Genomic DNA, 16030 nt, shown 5'->3' with positions numbered 1-16030 from the left:
GTCCAGAACTAGACAGCATAGCTCTAAGGTGAGAATGGAAAGAATTAAAAGGGATCCAAGAGGAAACATTTTCATGCATAGGATGGTACGTGTAAGGAATAACCTGCCAGAGGAAGTGGAGGCTGGTTCAGCTATAACATTTAGGCATCTGAGTGGGTACACTGAGTTATATATGGGCCAAATGGGACAAGATCAATATGGGATATCTGGTCGGCATGGACGAGTTGGACCGAAGAGTCTGTTTCCATTCTGAACATCTCTATGACTCTTAACACTTGAGGACGAGGTCAGGTTTTTCAAACATTCATATCATCTTTTGACTCCAGATAGTTTTAAAACTGGAGCTCAGCTTCCACAACCAACTCTGGTGTATTTGAGCCCAGAACATTACATTGATCTCTGGATTAATAAATCTAGCAATAAGGCCACAAGACCATCACCTTCACACAAATTGAATGGCAGGACATGAGGTCAAATCCTGCTCCTGAGCCGGGGGAGGGATGCGGCTGGGGACTGAGCAACATGGGGGGGGGGGGAAGGAAGGGAGAGGAGGATATGGAGAGTGTAGGGAAAGGGAGGGGGAAGGGATAGTGGGGAGTAAGGGTGGAGAGGAGGGAGTGGAAAAGAGGGAGGGTAAGAGGGAAGGGGAGAGGGAGGGTAAGAGGGAAGGGGAGAGGGAGGGTAAGAGGGAAGGGGAGAGGGAGGGTAAGAGGGAAGGGGAGAGGGAGGGTAAGAGGGAAGGGGAGAGGGAGGGTAAGAGGGAAGGGGAGAGGGAGGGTAAGAGGGAAGGGGAGAGGGAGGGTAAGAGGGAAGGGGAGGGGGAGAGGGGGAGGGTAAGAGGGAAGGGAGAGGGGGAGGGTACGAGGGAAGGGGAGGGGGAGGGTAAGAGGGGAGGGGGAGGGTAAAAGGGGAGGGGGAGAGGGGGAGGGTAAGAGGGAAGGGGAGGGGGAGGGGGAGGGTAAAAGGGGAGGGGGAGGGTAAAAGGGGAGGGGGAGGGTAAAAGGGGAGGGGGAGGGTAAAAGGGGAGGGGGAGGGTAAGAGGGAAGGGGGAGGGTAAGAGGGAAGGGGAGGGTAAGAGGGAAGGGGAGGGTAAGAGGGAAGGGGAGGGTAAGAGGGAAGGGGAGGGTAAGAGGGAAGGGGAGGGTAAGAGGGAAGGGGAGGGTAAGAGGGAAGGGGAGGGTAAGAGGGAAGGGGAGGGTAAGAGGGAAGGGGAGGGTAAGAGGGAGGGGGAGGGTAAGAGGGAGGGGGAGGGTAAGAGGGAGGGGGAGGGTAAGAGGGAGGGGGAGGGTAAGAGGGAGGGGGAGGGTAAGAGGGAGGGGGAGGGTAAGAGGGAGGGGGAGGGTAAGAGGGAGGGGGAGGGTAAGAGGGAGGGGGAGGGTAAGAGGGAGGGGGAGGGTAAGGGGGAGGGTAAGAGGGAGGGGGAGGGTAAGAGGGAGGGGGAGGGTAAGAGGGAAGGGGAGGGTAAGAGGGAAGGGGAAGGGGAGGGTAAGAGGGAAGGGGAGGGGGAGGGTAAGAGGGAAGGGGAGGGGGAGGGTAAGAGGGAAGGGGAGGGGGAGGGTAAGAGGGAAGGGGAGGGGGAGGGTAAGAGGGAAGGGGAGGGGGAGGGTAAGAGGAAAGGGGAGGGGGAGGGTAAGAGGGAAGGGGAGGGGGAGGGTAAGAGGGAAGGGGAGGGGGAGGGTAAGAGGGAAGGGGAGGGGGAGGGTAAGAGGGAAGGGGAGGGGGAGGGTAAGAGGGAAGGGGAGGGGGAGGGTAAGAGGGAAGGGGAGGGTAAGAGGGAAGGGGAGGGTAAGAGGGAAGGGGAGGGGGAGGGTAAGAGGGAAGGGGAGGGGGAGGGTAAGAGGGAAGGGGAGGGGGAGGGTAAGAGGGAAGGGGAGGGGGAGGGTAAGAGGGAAGGGGAGGGGGAGGGTAAGAGGGAAGGGGAGGGGGAGGGTAAGAGGGAAGGGGAGGGGGAGGGTAAGAGGGAAGGGGAGGGGGAGGGTAAGAGGGAAGGGGAGGGGGAGGGTAAGAGGGAAGGGAGGGGGAGGGTAGAGGGAAGGGAGGGGGAGGGTAAGAGGGAAGGGGAGGGGGAGGGTAAGAGGGAAGGGGAGGGGGAGGGTAAGAGGGAAGGGGAGGGGGAGGGTAAGAGGGAAGGGGAGGGGGAGGGTAAGAGGGAAGGGGAGGGGGAGGGTAAGAGGGAAGGGGAGGGGGAGGGTAAGAGGGAAGGGGGAGGGGAGGGTAAGAGGGAGGGGGAGGGGGAGGGTAAGAGGGAAGGGGAGGGGGAGGGTAAGAGGGAAGGGGAGGGGGAGGGTAAGAGGGAAGGGGAGGGGGAGGGTAAGAGGGAGGGGGAGGGGAGGGTAAGAGGGAGGGGGAGGGGGAGGGTAAGAGGGAAGGGGAGGGGGAGGGTAAGAGGGAAGGGGAGGGGGAGGGTAAGAGGGAAGGGGAGGGGGAGGGTAAGAGGGAAGGGGAGGGGGAGGGTAAGAGGGAAGGCGAGGGGGAGGGCAAGAGGGAAGGGGAGGGGGAGGGTAAGAGGGAAGGGGAGGGGGGAGGGTAAGAGGGAAGGGGAGGGGGAGGGTAAGAGGGAAGGGGAGGGGGAGGGTAAGAGGGAAGGGGAGGGGGAGGGTAAGGGGAGGGGGAGGGTAAGAGGGAAGGGGAGGGGGAGGGTAAGAGGGAAGGGGAGGGGGAGGGTAAGAGGGAAGGGGAGGGGGAGGGTAAGAGGGAAGGGGAGGGGGAGGGTAAGAGGGGAGGGGGAGGGTAAGAGGGAGGGGGAGGGCAAGAGGGAGGGGGAGGGCAAGAGGGAGGGGGAGGGCAAGAGGGAGGGGGAGGGCAAGAGGGAGGGGGAGGGCAAGAGGGAGGGGGAGGGCAAGAGGGAGGGGGAGGGCAAGAGGGAGGGGGAGTGGGAGGGTAAGATGGAAGGGGAGTGGGAGGGTAAGAGGGAGGGGGAGGGGAGGGCAAGAGGGAGGGGTGAGGGCAAGAGGGAGGGGGAGGGCAAGAGGGAGGGGGAGGGCAAGAGGGAGGGGGAGGGCAAGAGGGAGGGGGAGGGCAAGAGGGAGGGGGAGGGCAAGAGGGAGGGGGGAGGGTAAGAGGAGGGGGGAGGGTAAGAGGGAGGGGGAGGGTAAGAGGGAAGGGGAGGGTAAGAGGGAAGGGGAGGGGGAGGGTAAGAGGGAAGGGGAGGGGGAGGGTAAGAGGGAAGGGGAGGGGGAGGGTAAGAGGGAAGGGGAGGGGGAGGGTAAGAGGAGGGGGAGGGTAAGAGGGAAGGGGGAGTGGAACGGACAAGGAGAGGAGAGCGGAGAGAAGGAGGGGGAGAGGGAGAGGGAACATGAGAAGCTTTTATTTGTCATTTCTACCATATACAACTGATACAATAAAAACGAGACAGTGTTCCTCCTGGACCGAGGGTGCTACATGGACAGCACAAAACTACAAAATCGTACACAGCATAAAGTGCATACTAAATGCAAGTTACAGTGTAACAGAAGAATGATGGATAAGAGACATTTTTCTAGCAGCAATACAAAAGAATTTCAAAGCAGAAAGAGTCTGTTTATACTGTGTTAAGGAGCCTGGTGGAAGAAACTGTTGCACAGTCTGGCCATGAGAGACCGAATGTTCTGGTATCTTCTGCCAGATGGCAGGAGGGAGAAGAGTTTGAGTGAGGGATGTGTGGGGTCGACCACAATGCTATTAGCCTTTCGCATGCAGCGGGTGGTGTAAATGTCTGTAATGGAGGGAAGACAGACCCTGATGATCCTCTCAGCTGTCCTCACTATCCGTTTACAGTTTTACAGTTTTATAATCTGAGACGATGCAATCCCCAAACCAAGTAGTAATGCAGCTGCTCAGGGTAGTTTTGGAAATGAAGGTGGTCACCAATCATCCCAGCAGGTAATCCAGGTGAAACATCATTACCCCAGAGAGATTTACAATGTGGACATCACTACAAAAGGAATTGGTCAGATGAATACATGGATGAAAGCTGACGAAACAAAAGGAAGGCTTACGGGAATACAAGTGAAAGAGGGTATGTGAGGAACACTTGAACCAAATGACCAATTCCATGGCAAAGACCTAATGTCAATTCGGGGAGGCAGTGACCTCATGGTATTACCACGAGACTATTAATCCAGAAACTCAACTCATATTCTGGGGATCTGGGTTAAAACCCTGCCATGGCAGATGGTGGAATTCAAATTCAATGAAGAACCTGGAATTAAGAGATAACGAAAACCATGAATTTTTTGTTGATTGTTGAAAAAAGCTCCTCTGGTTCACTAATGTTCTTCAGGGAAAGAATTCTGTCATCCTTCCCTAATCTAGTCTTTGTGAGGTTACAGACCCACAGCAACGTGGTTGACTCTTACCTATTCCCTGGGCAAGGATGGGCAACAGACACTGGCCTAGCTAGAGACGACCACACTCAGAGTGAATAAAGAAGTGTTTCAATTCTCTTATTTTCACATCTTTGTCCTCTCTCAGAAAGATATAACCAAATATGTCTAACTCAAAGTGTTGTTATTCTCAAATGCTATGTTCATGGGACTAAGCTTGAAAGTGTATCGGGATCCTGCTGGGTGTGTACAGGGGTTCACATGGTATCGGGATCCTCTGACTAAAAGTCATTCACAACAGTGACCAGCAGATTCATTTGAGGAAATAATTCAACTCCCACCCATTTACAGCATACAGGAGAAACTGTATGAATTCTATGTAAAATGGTTGAGATTTGAAGGACGATCCAATTACTGAGAACTGTGTTTCCCAGCTTCTGAGCTTTAGATTATCTGATTCTAAAACTCCAAATAAATGGTGAAAATCAAACATTTTGTTTTACAGAAATCAAACACAATGCTTTAAGATTTCCATGTTGGTCATTACCTTTCAGGTGACTGGGTATTTCAGATAAACTTTGGAAGATATCCATATCATGAACTGGATCAGAACCTGTTCAAATTTAGATTTCATTAATTCAGACGTGTAATACTACAGCAAAACATGAAATGCTCCAATCTGAAATCAAATAATGTGAGACTTTACTGTCCCTTGTTCCTCTATTTCTTTCAGTTTTTATCCAAATTTGGCAACCCATGAAGCATTTTTACAAAGACTTCCCACATCACCCTTTGGGCCTGAGAGCCATTCCCCATCACCAGGTTAAGCAGCAGTTTGGAACTGTCTGCCCGGTTTCCCTTCTCTGCAAGCTCAGTCATTTCCTGTAAAGAATAATCATGAGCAGATTGAGTAGTGGAGTGAAATATAAACACTATGAATGAGAAGGAAATGATCTCCTCAGAAATGGGATTCCCGAGTTATTTTGAGTGTGGAAAACAATCACTGCACCATATCCTGATCTCCCACGGTGAATACAGGTGAGTATATTGTAAATATCTTCTGGAAAGAGGGACCTAAAATAGGCCATTTCACCCTCAAACACAGTTTGTCCATCAACTTTACCTCAGTTAGTTTCTGGACAGGAAGCAGTTACTGGGCCAGGTAGCAACCCATTCTGATCAGGAGCAAAACAGTGAAGGACAAAGTGGCCGTCAAGTCTAATTATGGTTAAAATTAAAATATTAAAATTATGGTTCAGGTCAATGACCTTTTTCTGGAAACCACTTCACTTGTTGGCCTCATACCTTCCTCAAAGGCATTGTTTAGGAGAACAATTATTTCAGTTCCAGACATTCACTGGAACAGTTTCTCAGTGTTGTGTCCTGGGTTAAATTTTGTTTAACCATGTTAAAAATCACACAACACCGGGTTATAGTCCAACAGGTTTAATTGGAAGCACACTAGCTTTCGGAGCGACGCTCCTTCATCAGGGGATGGTGGGGGGGCTCGATCGTAACACAGAATTTATAGCAAAAATTTACAGTGTGATGTAACTGAAATTATACATTGAAAAATTGATTGTCTATTAATCCTTTCATCTGTTAGAATACATTGATAGTTTCACTTCTTTCATTAGTAAATCACAAAACCTTTTTTAAAGTTGCATTCTCGAGTTAGCTGTTCACAATGGTGATAGCTAGATAATATGTTGAAGGTGTTAACCCTCTGTGTTCTCTGTCTATGCTATGATGTTTGGATTGATTCTAGTCTAAAAAGTGAGATAACGGAGTTTTACATAAATTCATGCAGTTTTTGAGCTGAGAGTTCGACATGAATGCATGCAGTTTTTGAGCAAAATACAATGTAACTCTGCAAGTACAAATTCACCCCACAAAATATGTGTGTGCACGTGGGTCTTTGTCTGTGTCTGTGTGTGTGTGTGTGTGTGTGTGTCTGCCTGTCTGTCTGGGCTGGGGGTTGTGAGTGTGAGAAAGTGTGTGTGTGTATAGTGAGTGCAGAGTGTCTTAAGTCTGTGAGGGGGTGCATGTGTGAGTGTGTATGTCTATAAAGGTGTGTGCGCGTCTGTGTGTACCTGTGTCCGTGACATTCAGCCTCCGACCTTCGGGTGACCATCCTCCGAGGTGGACTTCGGGACAGGCAGCAGAGAAAAGTGGCCAAGCAGAGGCTGATAGCCAAGTTCGGTACCATAGGGAGGGCCTCAACCGAGACCTTGGGTTCATGTCACATTACAGGTGACCACCATTGCACTACACACACTCAGATACTCCTACACACACACACACACACACACACACACACACACAGACAGACCCACACACACCCTCATAGACACACACACACCCACATGCACCCCCTCACAGACTTAAGACACTCTGCACTCACTACACACACACACTTTCTCACACTCACAACCCCCACCCCAGACAGACACACACACACACACACACACACACACACACAGACAAAGACCCACATGCACACATATATTTTGTGAGGTGAATTTGTACTTGCAGAGTTACATTGTACTTTGCTCAAAACCTGCATGCATTCATGTAGAACTCTCAGCTCAAAAACTGCATGAATTTATGTAAAACTCTGTTATCTCACTTTTTAGATTAGAATCAATCTAAACATCATGGCATAGACAGAGAACACAGGGGGCCAACACCTTCAACATATTGTCTAGCTATCACCATTGTTAACAGCTAACCTGAGAATGCAACTTTAAAAAAGGTTTTGTGATTTACAAATGAAAGAAGTGAAACTATCACTGTATTCTAACAGATGAAAGGCTTAACAGACAATCAATTTTTCAATGTATAATTTCAGTTACATCACACTGTAAATTTTTGCTATAAATTCTGTGTTACGATCGAGCCCTCCACTATCACCTGATGAAGGAGCGTCGCTCCGAAAGCTAGTGTGCTTCCAATTAAACCTGTTGGACTATAACCTGGTGTTGTGTGATTTTTAACTTTGTACACCCCAGTCCAACACCAGCATCTCCAAATCTTGTTTAACCATGAGTAGTAAGCCCTGAATGACCGCCAGGATTTGGTTAACAAGCGGGAAGGAACGCTCTTGGTACAGAATTGTCACTTTCTTCAATAACATATATTACCATCTACATTTCTCATTCAATTCCATGACCATCTCCAATTTACCCACTATCACACCGAGACTGATTCAAACACACCCACCACTGATTAGGTGAAAGTAGAGGGAATATGAGGGAGTGCACAAACTCGGAGGGAACACCGATTCCTGTGGTACAAGATATTAAAATGGCTGAGAAAATGTCCATCCCAAGCAGTATATGCTTGTGCTATAGTTTGTAAAACTCAATATCATTCTCCCTTTGTTATCTGACTCATGATGAAAGTACAGGTTTGTTGCTGGTCCTATTTCTGCACATGTACATTCTTTTGGGAAATAGGATGATTTTAACTGTTCAGCCAGTTCAAATGTATGAACTGAATTGCACCAGCAGCTTTATTTTACCTGTGAGCAATGCCTTTTTAAGATAGCCAGTGATTTTTGCAAAAGTACTATTGACTGATCGAGTCACAGTCAAATATTCCAATCAGTCCTTGCCAAACATTATCCGAAACTAAACTAATTCCACCTGTCTGCTCCTGGCCCATTTCCCTCTAAACCTTTTGTGGTCATGTACTTATCCCAATGCCTTATAAGATTCACCCCTGAAGCATTCAGAAAGTCTGACAGCAACTTAAACAGACTTTTCAAACCATTAATTTAAATACACCAGCATGCATCAGAAAAGTTAGGTCAAACATTAGCAAAAAGATTAATTTGGGGGAAAAGATTGGTAAAAAGAACCCACATGGGAAGGTCTGTCAAGTTTTCTGTTGTAAAATATTGAAAATTTTGTTAAAACTATGAAAGCTAACTTTTCCTTATATGTAATCGACTTAGGAGACAAGTGATTTCTTATCTGTGGTTCTGAAAGCTCTGAACTATTGTGTTTTTTCTTATTTCATGTCTGGGTTTGTTGTGGATGAAAGGATTGTGATTCATTAGTAATGCCAATATTATAGCAGCGGGAGGCTGTCAGGATAGTGGAACGTAACACTTCAGTCTTTTTCTTCTTCCAGCATTTCTTTTGCTGTTTTTCTATGAAGGTAATGATCTATTTATATTTGGAATCTATCGTGTGTCCCTCCACTTACCAAACATCGTTTTCCGCTGAAAATCCTCTCATGTTAACAATGAGCTGACTCCATCCACCCCTTCTTCAATCACCTGTTTAAGTCTGTCCCCATAAAATTTCATCAGTTGGAACAGCTGGTCATTTCATTACTTTGTTAAGAAACCAGTGATTGTGGAGTCTGGATCTGTGAACAAAAATAAATATAACACACATTATCAACTTTCGAATCAGTGGCTATAATTCCTTATACTGAGTAACTAAACATATATGTGCGAACCACATGAGGAAGAACAGTCTTCAAACCGGTACAATCTGCCTGTTCCTACTCTTCAAAATTGATCATATTTACTAAACACAACTTATCTTCAGCTTACCTGGTACAGCCTCTTCTGATCACCACATTCACTGCCAAGTTTCAGTAATTTCACCTTGAAATATAAATTCTGGAGTTCCTTACAAAGCATCCTCTTTGACCAATTCAGTCATTCCTGAATAGCTTTCAAAACCTGTCAAGAAATATATTGTCTTCTTCCTTCTTAGCCAGACATAATTTTTTAAATCTCTACTTTCATTTCATTCAGAAGGACTGACTTTGCTCAGCCTCTAAAATGTCTGCCACAGATCATGTGATTTACAACTTGGTTACAATTTCAAAAAGTGGATTGCAGAGACACATAACTAGACAGGCTACCCTTGTGGAATTTCTCTCCTGTCATCATATGAAGACAGTGAAAGCTTTGAACCAAAGATGTATTGTGTCTACAGAGACGCTGAAAACAACTCTCCATCTCCAAGCACATGCTCAATGGATTTGACCTGAAAGCCAGAAACTCCTTCATTAACAAGAACAACTTATCAATGAGCCCCCTGCCCACCATTATCCTTTGATGGCCAGCATCAAGGAAATTCACCACAGCTTGTTCAAACTTAAATCAATGTTTATGGATAGAAGGGGAAGAAAATAAAGGGATTCAACTGCTCTCGCTCGCCCTCTCCCTTGTCCATTACACCTTCCCATTCTTTAACTGGATACATGGTTTGAATTTAAATATAACCCCTGAAAACAAGTTTGTGCTCCTGAACTCTCACTTAGGTGTGTATTAACACTGAAATTCTCTCTTTTTTTTTCACTCGACTGAAGTAGCAATCAGGGTCTGTTTCCAATGAATCCCATGGAGATCTAAACACTTCCTTACAGCTAATGCATCACACCACCCAGAAGACCATGCAGAAAGTACATGGGAATGTCATCGCCATGAGTTTCCCCACCAATTCACACACCTTCCAGACTTGGCCTTCCTTCATTGCAGGGTCAAAATCATCGAACTTCCAACCAAACAGTTTCATCGCCAGTACTGAACTGCCGGTCAGATTGGCTGACCCTCTACCCACAGATTCAAAGTCATTGCTGATGGTGGCTTGATCTAGTCAATGGACCAATGTAATGTCACTGGGTACAAGCTAATATGTTGGGACACAGCAGCTGGAGGAATTTAAGTTCAATTCATTAGTCAGAGCCAGAATTGAAACCTAGACCAGAAACTATCACTCACTGTTGTAAAATACAACCTCATTCACTAATGGTGTTTAAAGACAGCTGAGACTTCCTTAACTGGTCTGGCCTGCGTGTGACTCCACAGCAACAGTAATATGTTTAAATTACAAATGCCCACTGAACTGGCTAATCAAGTCACTCAGTTCAAAGATAATTAGAGGGTTGCATGGTGGCTCAGTGGTTAGCACTATTGCCTCACAACACCAGGGACCTGGGTTCGATTCCAGTCTTGGGCAACTGTCGGCATGGAGTTTGCACGTTCTCCCATGTGTGCGTGGGTTTCCTGCCACAATCCAAAGACGTGTCGGGTGGGTGAACTGGCCATGCTAAATTGCCCAAAGCATTCCGGAATGTGTAGGTTAGGTGCACTAGTCAGGTGTAAGTGTCAAGTAATAGGGTAGGGTATTGGGAGGGTTACTCTTCAGAGGGTCAGTGTGGACTTGTTGGGCCAAATGGCTGTTTCCATACTATTGGGATTCTATGATTCTAGAGATGGACAATAAATGTCAATGATACCAACACCCCATGGAAGGTTTTTAAAAATCACAGTGATTCTTGCCCTCCCCTCTCAACTCACTTCAAGTACCCGAGAACATGAACATTTCCCTTCTGCTCAAGGCCTTAAGCTGCATTGATTTGCCTCATAATCCTTTCCATAAACAGACCAGTGTAAAATGATCCAGAAATATCAACCCTCAATCTTGTCAATTCCTACTTGTGCTGAATTAGAGTATTCCTTCTATAAACACAATGTTCTTCCCTTTGGTACTGCGGAGGTGCTTATCCTTCATGACCTGATCACAGCTCATGACTTTCTAACAGTCCTTCTAACTTCCCGACTACAAAATCTTCAACTTTTTTTTTCCTTTTCCTTTGTCCCACTTGCTTCTTACTGATGCCCCACGCGGGGTGGCCTCCTTCATGTCTCACTGTTGTTCAGGAAGACCCTGTTCTGAATCACTACCTCCATCCACTTTCCAATTCCCAATACCAGTAACCAACTGGACACTTCCAGTACGACCTGTGACTGTAACAGCTTTCAACGTAGAGTCAGAGTCATACAGCACAGAAAAGGTCTTGGGCTGTTGCGTCTGTACTGACATAACTACCACTAAAAGTACACTAATCCCAATTTCTTGCACTTGTCCCATATCCTTGATTGTTGTGATATTTCAAGTGCTCGCCCAATTTCTTTTTTAAAAAGGTTATAGGATTTCCAGCTTCTATTACCTGCCCAGGCAGGATATTCCAGATTCCCATCACTGAGAGAAAAGGATTTTTTTTTCCTCAAATGCCCTCTGAATCTCCTGCCCTGACCCAAAACTATGACCCCCTTGTGATTGAACCTTCAACTCAGGGAAGCAGCTGCTCGATATTCACCCTGGCTATACTCCTCACCTTGTTGTTTCTTCCAAAGTGCATCTTATCAGGGATAAATGCATTCTGCCACTGCTCTGCCCATCTGACCAACACATCTCCATCTTCCTGCAACCATCTCCTTCACTGTTAAATATGCCATCAATCTTGGTCTTGTCTGCAAACTTGTTTAACATTTCCCCACATTTTCATTTAAACCATTTATGTATATAACAACCAATAAGGGTCCCAGTACTGATCTTTGTGATACACTGCTGGACACCATCCTCCAGTCACGATTGCCCTTTGTGTCCTATTACTAAGCGAGTTTCTGATCCATCTCGCCACGTTTCCTGAATTCCATGTGCTTTAACTTTCTCAATCAATCAGTCTCCCTTGAAGGACCGTGTCAAAAATCTTTGTGCAAATCCACATAAACTACATCAACTGAACTTCACTCATCCACACACCTTTCAAGCATTATAACAAATCTGTTAGGCCTAACCTCCCTCTGATAAAGCCATCTTCAGTTAATGTATGCCTTTCCAAGTGGATATTAATTCTCTCCTTCAGTGATTAAAAAACCTTGACGGTCTGTAATTTCCTTGTTCTTTTTTATCAACCTTCTTGGAAAATGCACCACATTAGCTATCCCCCAGTCCTCTGGCATCTCCCCGGTAAGGAATTAAAAATTCATGTCAGAGGGCCTGCAATTTCCTGCCTCGCCTGCCACAGCAACAGATTTGTCTGTTTGCCCACAGAGACTCCAGTCCCTCACATTTCCTATGTCAAACTATGCAAGTTCCTCATAGTACATTTTCCTGCATTCCATGCCAATGCTCTCCTTTTCCAGGGTGGTCACTCACTTCCCCCTTTCTAGACAACTCATCTTGTTCCCTCTTCCTGCCTGAGCTGCAATTTCTTATGCAGGTTCAGGGGACCTTTTTAAGGTAAAAATGATGTGTTACAGCAGCTTGTGAACCCAACTGGGTCCATTCTAACACATTGGAACTTCTTCCCTGTTTGATCCTTCAGCATTGCCGGTGACAGGTGTTCCCAGATTCTGGAATAAACATATATATCAACTGAAGGGGTAGACAGAGGATATTGCAGTGAGAAGAACATTGCTGTCTTAAATAATAAAGCATTCCCTCCTTTCCCATATCATCTCAATGATGAACTCTTTAAATCAGATTTTCTTTTGTATTCATTCACAGGTTGTGGGCATCATTGACTAGACCAGCATTTACTGCCTATTCCTAACTACCAGATCACACGTAAGAGTCAACCACATTGTTGTAGGTCTGGAGTCACGTATAAGCCTATCTGGGTAGGAGGGTAGTTCCTTTCCCTAAAGGAGATCAGTGAACCAGATAGGTCTTTCTGACAAAAGATAATGTTTCATGGTCACCGTTAAGACTCTGAATTTCAGATTTGTATTGAATTCAAATACGACAAACTGCAAGTGCAGGATTAAACCCAGATACCCAGATATTAGCTGGTATCTCTAGATTAATACTTCCTTATCTGTGACAGTGACAGCAGCCTTATGAAATCCTGCCAGTCCCACTGATCTCCACAACCCAATTCCAGATGGCTCCCATCAGTCCTGACTCAACACTGGCAGCATTCATTGGCAAACAGTGCAAGCTAAAGCCAGATTTCTTCCTGACACAGAATATTCTGCAGGCAATTCCAGAAGCACTGCAATGTGGAGAATTGTTAACTGGCTCTGAGGTGGCTGAACACACCAGTTACACAAAACAACCATGATAGATTCATTAAACAAAACAAATTGGATGAATCACTAGACATTGTCATTTCTAGTGCCCAAGTCAATCAGCTGGCCAGTCAACCCTACACAGTCCTCTTCATTTATAGCTCAGAACTGACAACTGGAAACAAAATCTTGTCTTCACTTTGGGGATACCCTCCATTCTGTCTGATTTCACTGGAATCATCGTCCCCGGGGTCACACACTGTCCGATCTCACTCGGAAACCCATCCTCCCGGGATCACACACTAACTGGCTTCATTGGGATCTCCATCCTCCCCAGGGTCACACACTGTCCGATCTAATTGGTTACAAACCACACAACACCAGGTTATAGTGCAACAGGTTAATCTGACAGTACCAGCTTTCGGAGCTCACTAACTACCTGATGAAGGAGCAGCGAACCAAAAGCTTGTACTCGGAAAATAAACCCTGTTGGACTATAAGCTGGTGTTGTGTGATTTTTTAACGTTGTCCTCCGCAGTCCAACCCCAGCTCCTTCTCACCATGACCCCATTGGGGCCTCCACCCTCCTGAAAAGGGACGGTCGGTACTTTTCCCTCCAAACTACAGTTGGACTTCCTGGTCCAGTCTGTGTTTGTGACACCATTATAGTATGACCACTTATCCTCACTACAATCCTCCCGGAAACACTCTCAGAGAGAACATTATTAACCCCATTTCTCACCGTCCCCATGATCCACCCGGAAATCTCTCTCCCACTACAGCTCACGCCAGCTTCCGTATCTGCGCACGAGCCTACAGTGCATGAGCGGGACCTCAGTCAAGACCTTCTCTGTTTGGTCCAAATCGTTGCCCGTCACCATTCTCTAACCAATAGGAACTAGAGGCCGGACCTCCCCGTGAACGTTCCTTGCGTTACCACGATCTGATTGGCCATTGTTGGGGCGGGGATTGGTTGGTCATTGGAATGCGGAAGGTAGGGGTAGATCATGGAACCAGAATCCGAGGGAGGTTTCCTGGATCCGAAACGTTTCATGTGATTCAGCCCAATCTGTAGCCTCATGATTTTGTAGACCACAATCTGGTCCTCTCGCTGTCTGTTCTCCTCGAAGGAAAACAACCCCAGACTATCTAGTCTCTCTTCAAAGCTGCAACACCCTGGTTAATCTCCTTTTGTCCCCGACAGTGCAATCGCATCCTTCCTATTGTGTGGCGACCAATGCTGCACACAGTACTCCAGCTGTGGCCGAGCCATTGTTTGATATAGTTGCCTAACCTCCTTGCTATTGTATTCAATGCCTAGTCTCAGAATGGTAAGTATCCCATATAGCTTCTTAACCACCTTGCCTACCTGCCCTCAAGGATATATGAACATGCGTACCAATGTCTCTCTGCTCCTCTGTGCTTCCTGAGGTCTTGCCATTCATTATGTACTCCCTTCCCTTGTTAGACCTCACAAGATGCACCCCCTCACATGTTTCAGGATGAAATTCCATTTGCACTGCTCTGTAGTCTAAGGCTTTTGTCACCATTACTTACTACACAAATTGCCATATAGCCTGCAAGTTACTAATCAAACCAACATTTGTATCAAACTCATTAATGTACATAAAAATCAATTTGGGACTGGGGAAGCACAAACAACTAGAATTACAGGAACACAGAAATGTTGGAACACACAAAAATTTGAAATCACTGGAAAATCTCAGCAGGTCTCATCCGTGGTGAGAAATCAGTGCTAATATTTCTGGTCCAGTGCCACTTGACTTTTAAAACAAGGATCCCTACTTCACAGGAATCAATCAAATGATTTTTCTCTGACCTATTTCCAATGCAAGTATATCATTTTAACAAAAGAAGCCAAAACTGCATGAATATAGGAGTTGGAAGGTCATGTAACAGGACATTGGTTCGGCTACTTTTAGAATACTAATTCAATTCTGGTTTCCCTGCTATAGGAAGGGTGATGTGAAAGGGTTGAGATAAGATTTGCAAGGATGTTGCCAGGGTTGGACAGTTTGAACTTTAGGGAGAGGCTGACTATTTAGGCTAGGACTATTTTCCTTGGAGTGTCAGAGCAGAGAGGTGACCATATAGAGGTTCAAGAAATCATATGGGGGGATGGACAGGGTGCACAATCCAGGTGTTTTCCTGCATGGTTGGGGAGTCCAGAACTAGACAGCATAGGTTTAAGGTGAGAGTGGAAAGAATTAAAAGGGACGTAAGGGGCACCGTGTTCATGCATAGGATAATACGTGTATGGAATGACCTGCCAGAGGAAGTGGAAGCTGGTACAGCTATAATATTTAAAAGATATCTGAGTGGGTACATTGAGTTATATACGGGCCAAGTGCTGGCAAATGGAAGAAGATTAGTTTTCGATATCTGATCAGCATGGGCGGGTTGGACCGAAGGGTCTGTTTCCATTCTGTACATTTCTATAACACTTAAGGACTAGGTCAAGTTTTTCAAACAATCATGTCATCTTTAGACTCCGGGTATTTTTAATACTTGAGCTCAGCTTCCACAATCAACCCTGGTGGAGTTGAGCCCAGAACATTGCATTGATCTTTGGATTAATAAATCTAGCAATAAAGTGAAAGTGAGGACTGCAGATGCTGGAGATCAGAGTTAAGATTAGAGTGGTGCTGGAAAAGCACAGCAGGTCAGGCAGCATCCGAGGAGCAGGAAAATCGACGTTTCGGGCAAAAGCCCTCCAACAGGAATGAGAGCCTCCGGGTAGAGAGATAAATGGGAGGGGGTGTAGGGCTGCGGAGAAGGCAGCTAAGAGTACAATAGGTCAATGGAGATGGGGATGAAGGAGATAGATCGGAGAGGAGGGTGGAGCGAATAGGTGAGAAGGAAGAGTCGCAGGTAGGACAGG

General features: G+C 46.5%; 1 protein-coding gene across 4 annotated transcripts in view; it reads right to left on the bottom strand.

Moving 5' to 3' along the window:
* The window catches only part of LOC122545851 (uncharacterized), a 29353-nt gene extending 15440 nt beyond the window's left edge, over positions 1 to 13913 (bottom strand). For 3 of the 4 annotated variants that reach the window (XR_015753891.1, XM_087981530.1, XM_087981527.1), the window contains exons 1-3: positions 13871 to 13913; positions 8517 to 8681; positions 4852 to 4917 (exon numbers count right to left, since the gene is read on the bottom strand). The gene's annotated coding sequence lies outside the window, so the exon portion shown is untranslated. The remainder of the gene's footprint in view (positions 1 to 4851; positions 4918 to 8516; positions 8682 to 13870) is intronic. The other variant, XM_087981528.1, reaches the window with a different exon arrangement.
* Positions 13914 to 16030: the final 2117 nt, after the last annotated feature.

This window comes from Chiloscyllium plagiosum, unplaced genomic scaffold (assembly GCF_037043375.1).
Source record: "Chiloscyllium plagiosum isolate Xiang-an unplaced genomic scaffold, Cpla_swu_hap1 HiC_scaffold_40, whole genome shotgun sequence".
Lineage (NCBI taxonomy): Eukaryota > Metazoa > Chordata > Chondrichthyes > Orectolobiformes > Hemiscylliidae > Chiloscyllium > Chiloscyllium plagiosum.
This window is presented reverse-complemented; position numbering and strand designations above follow the sequence as displayed.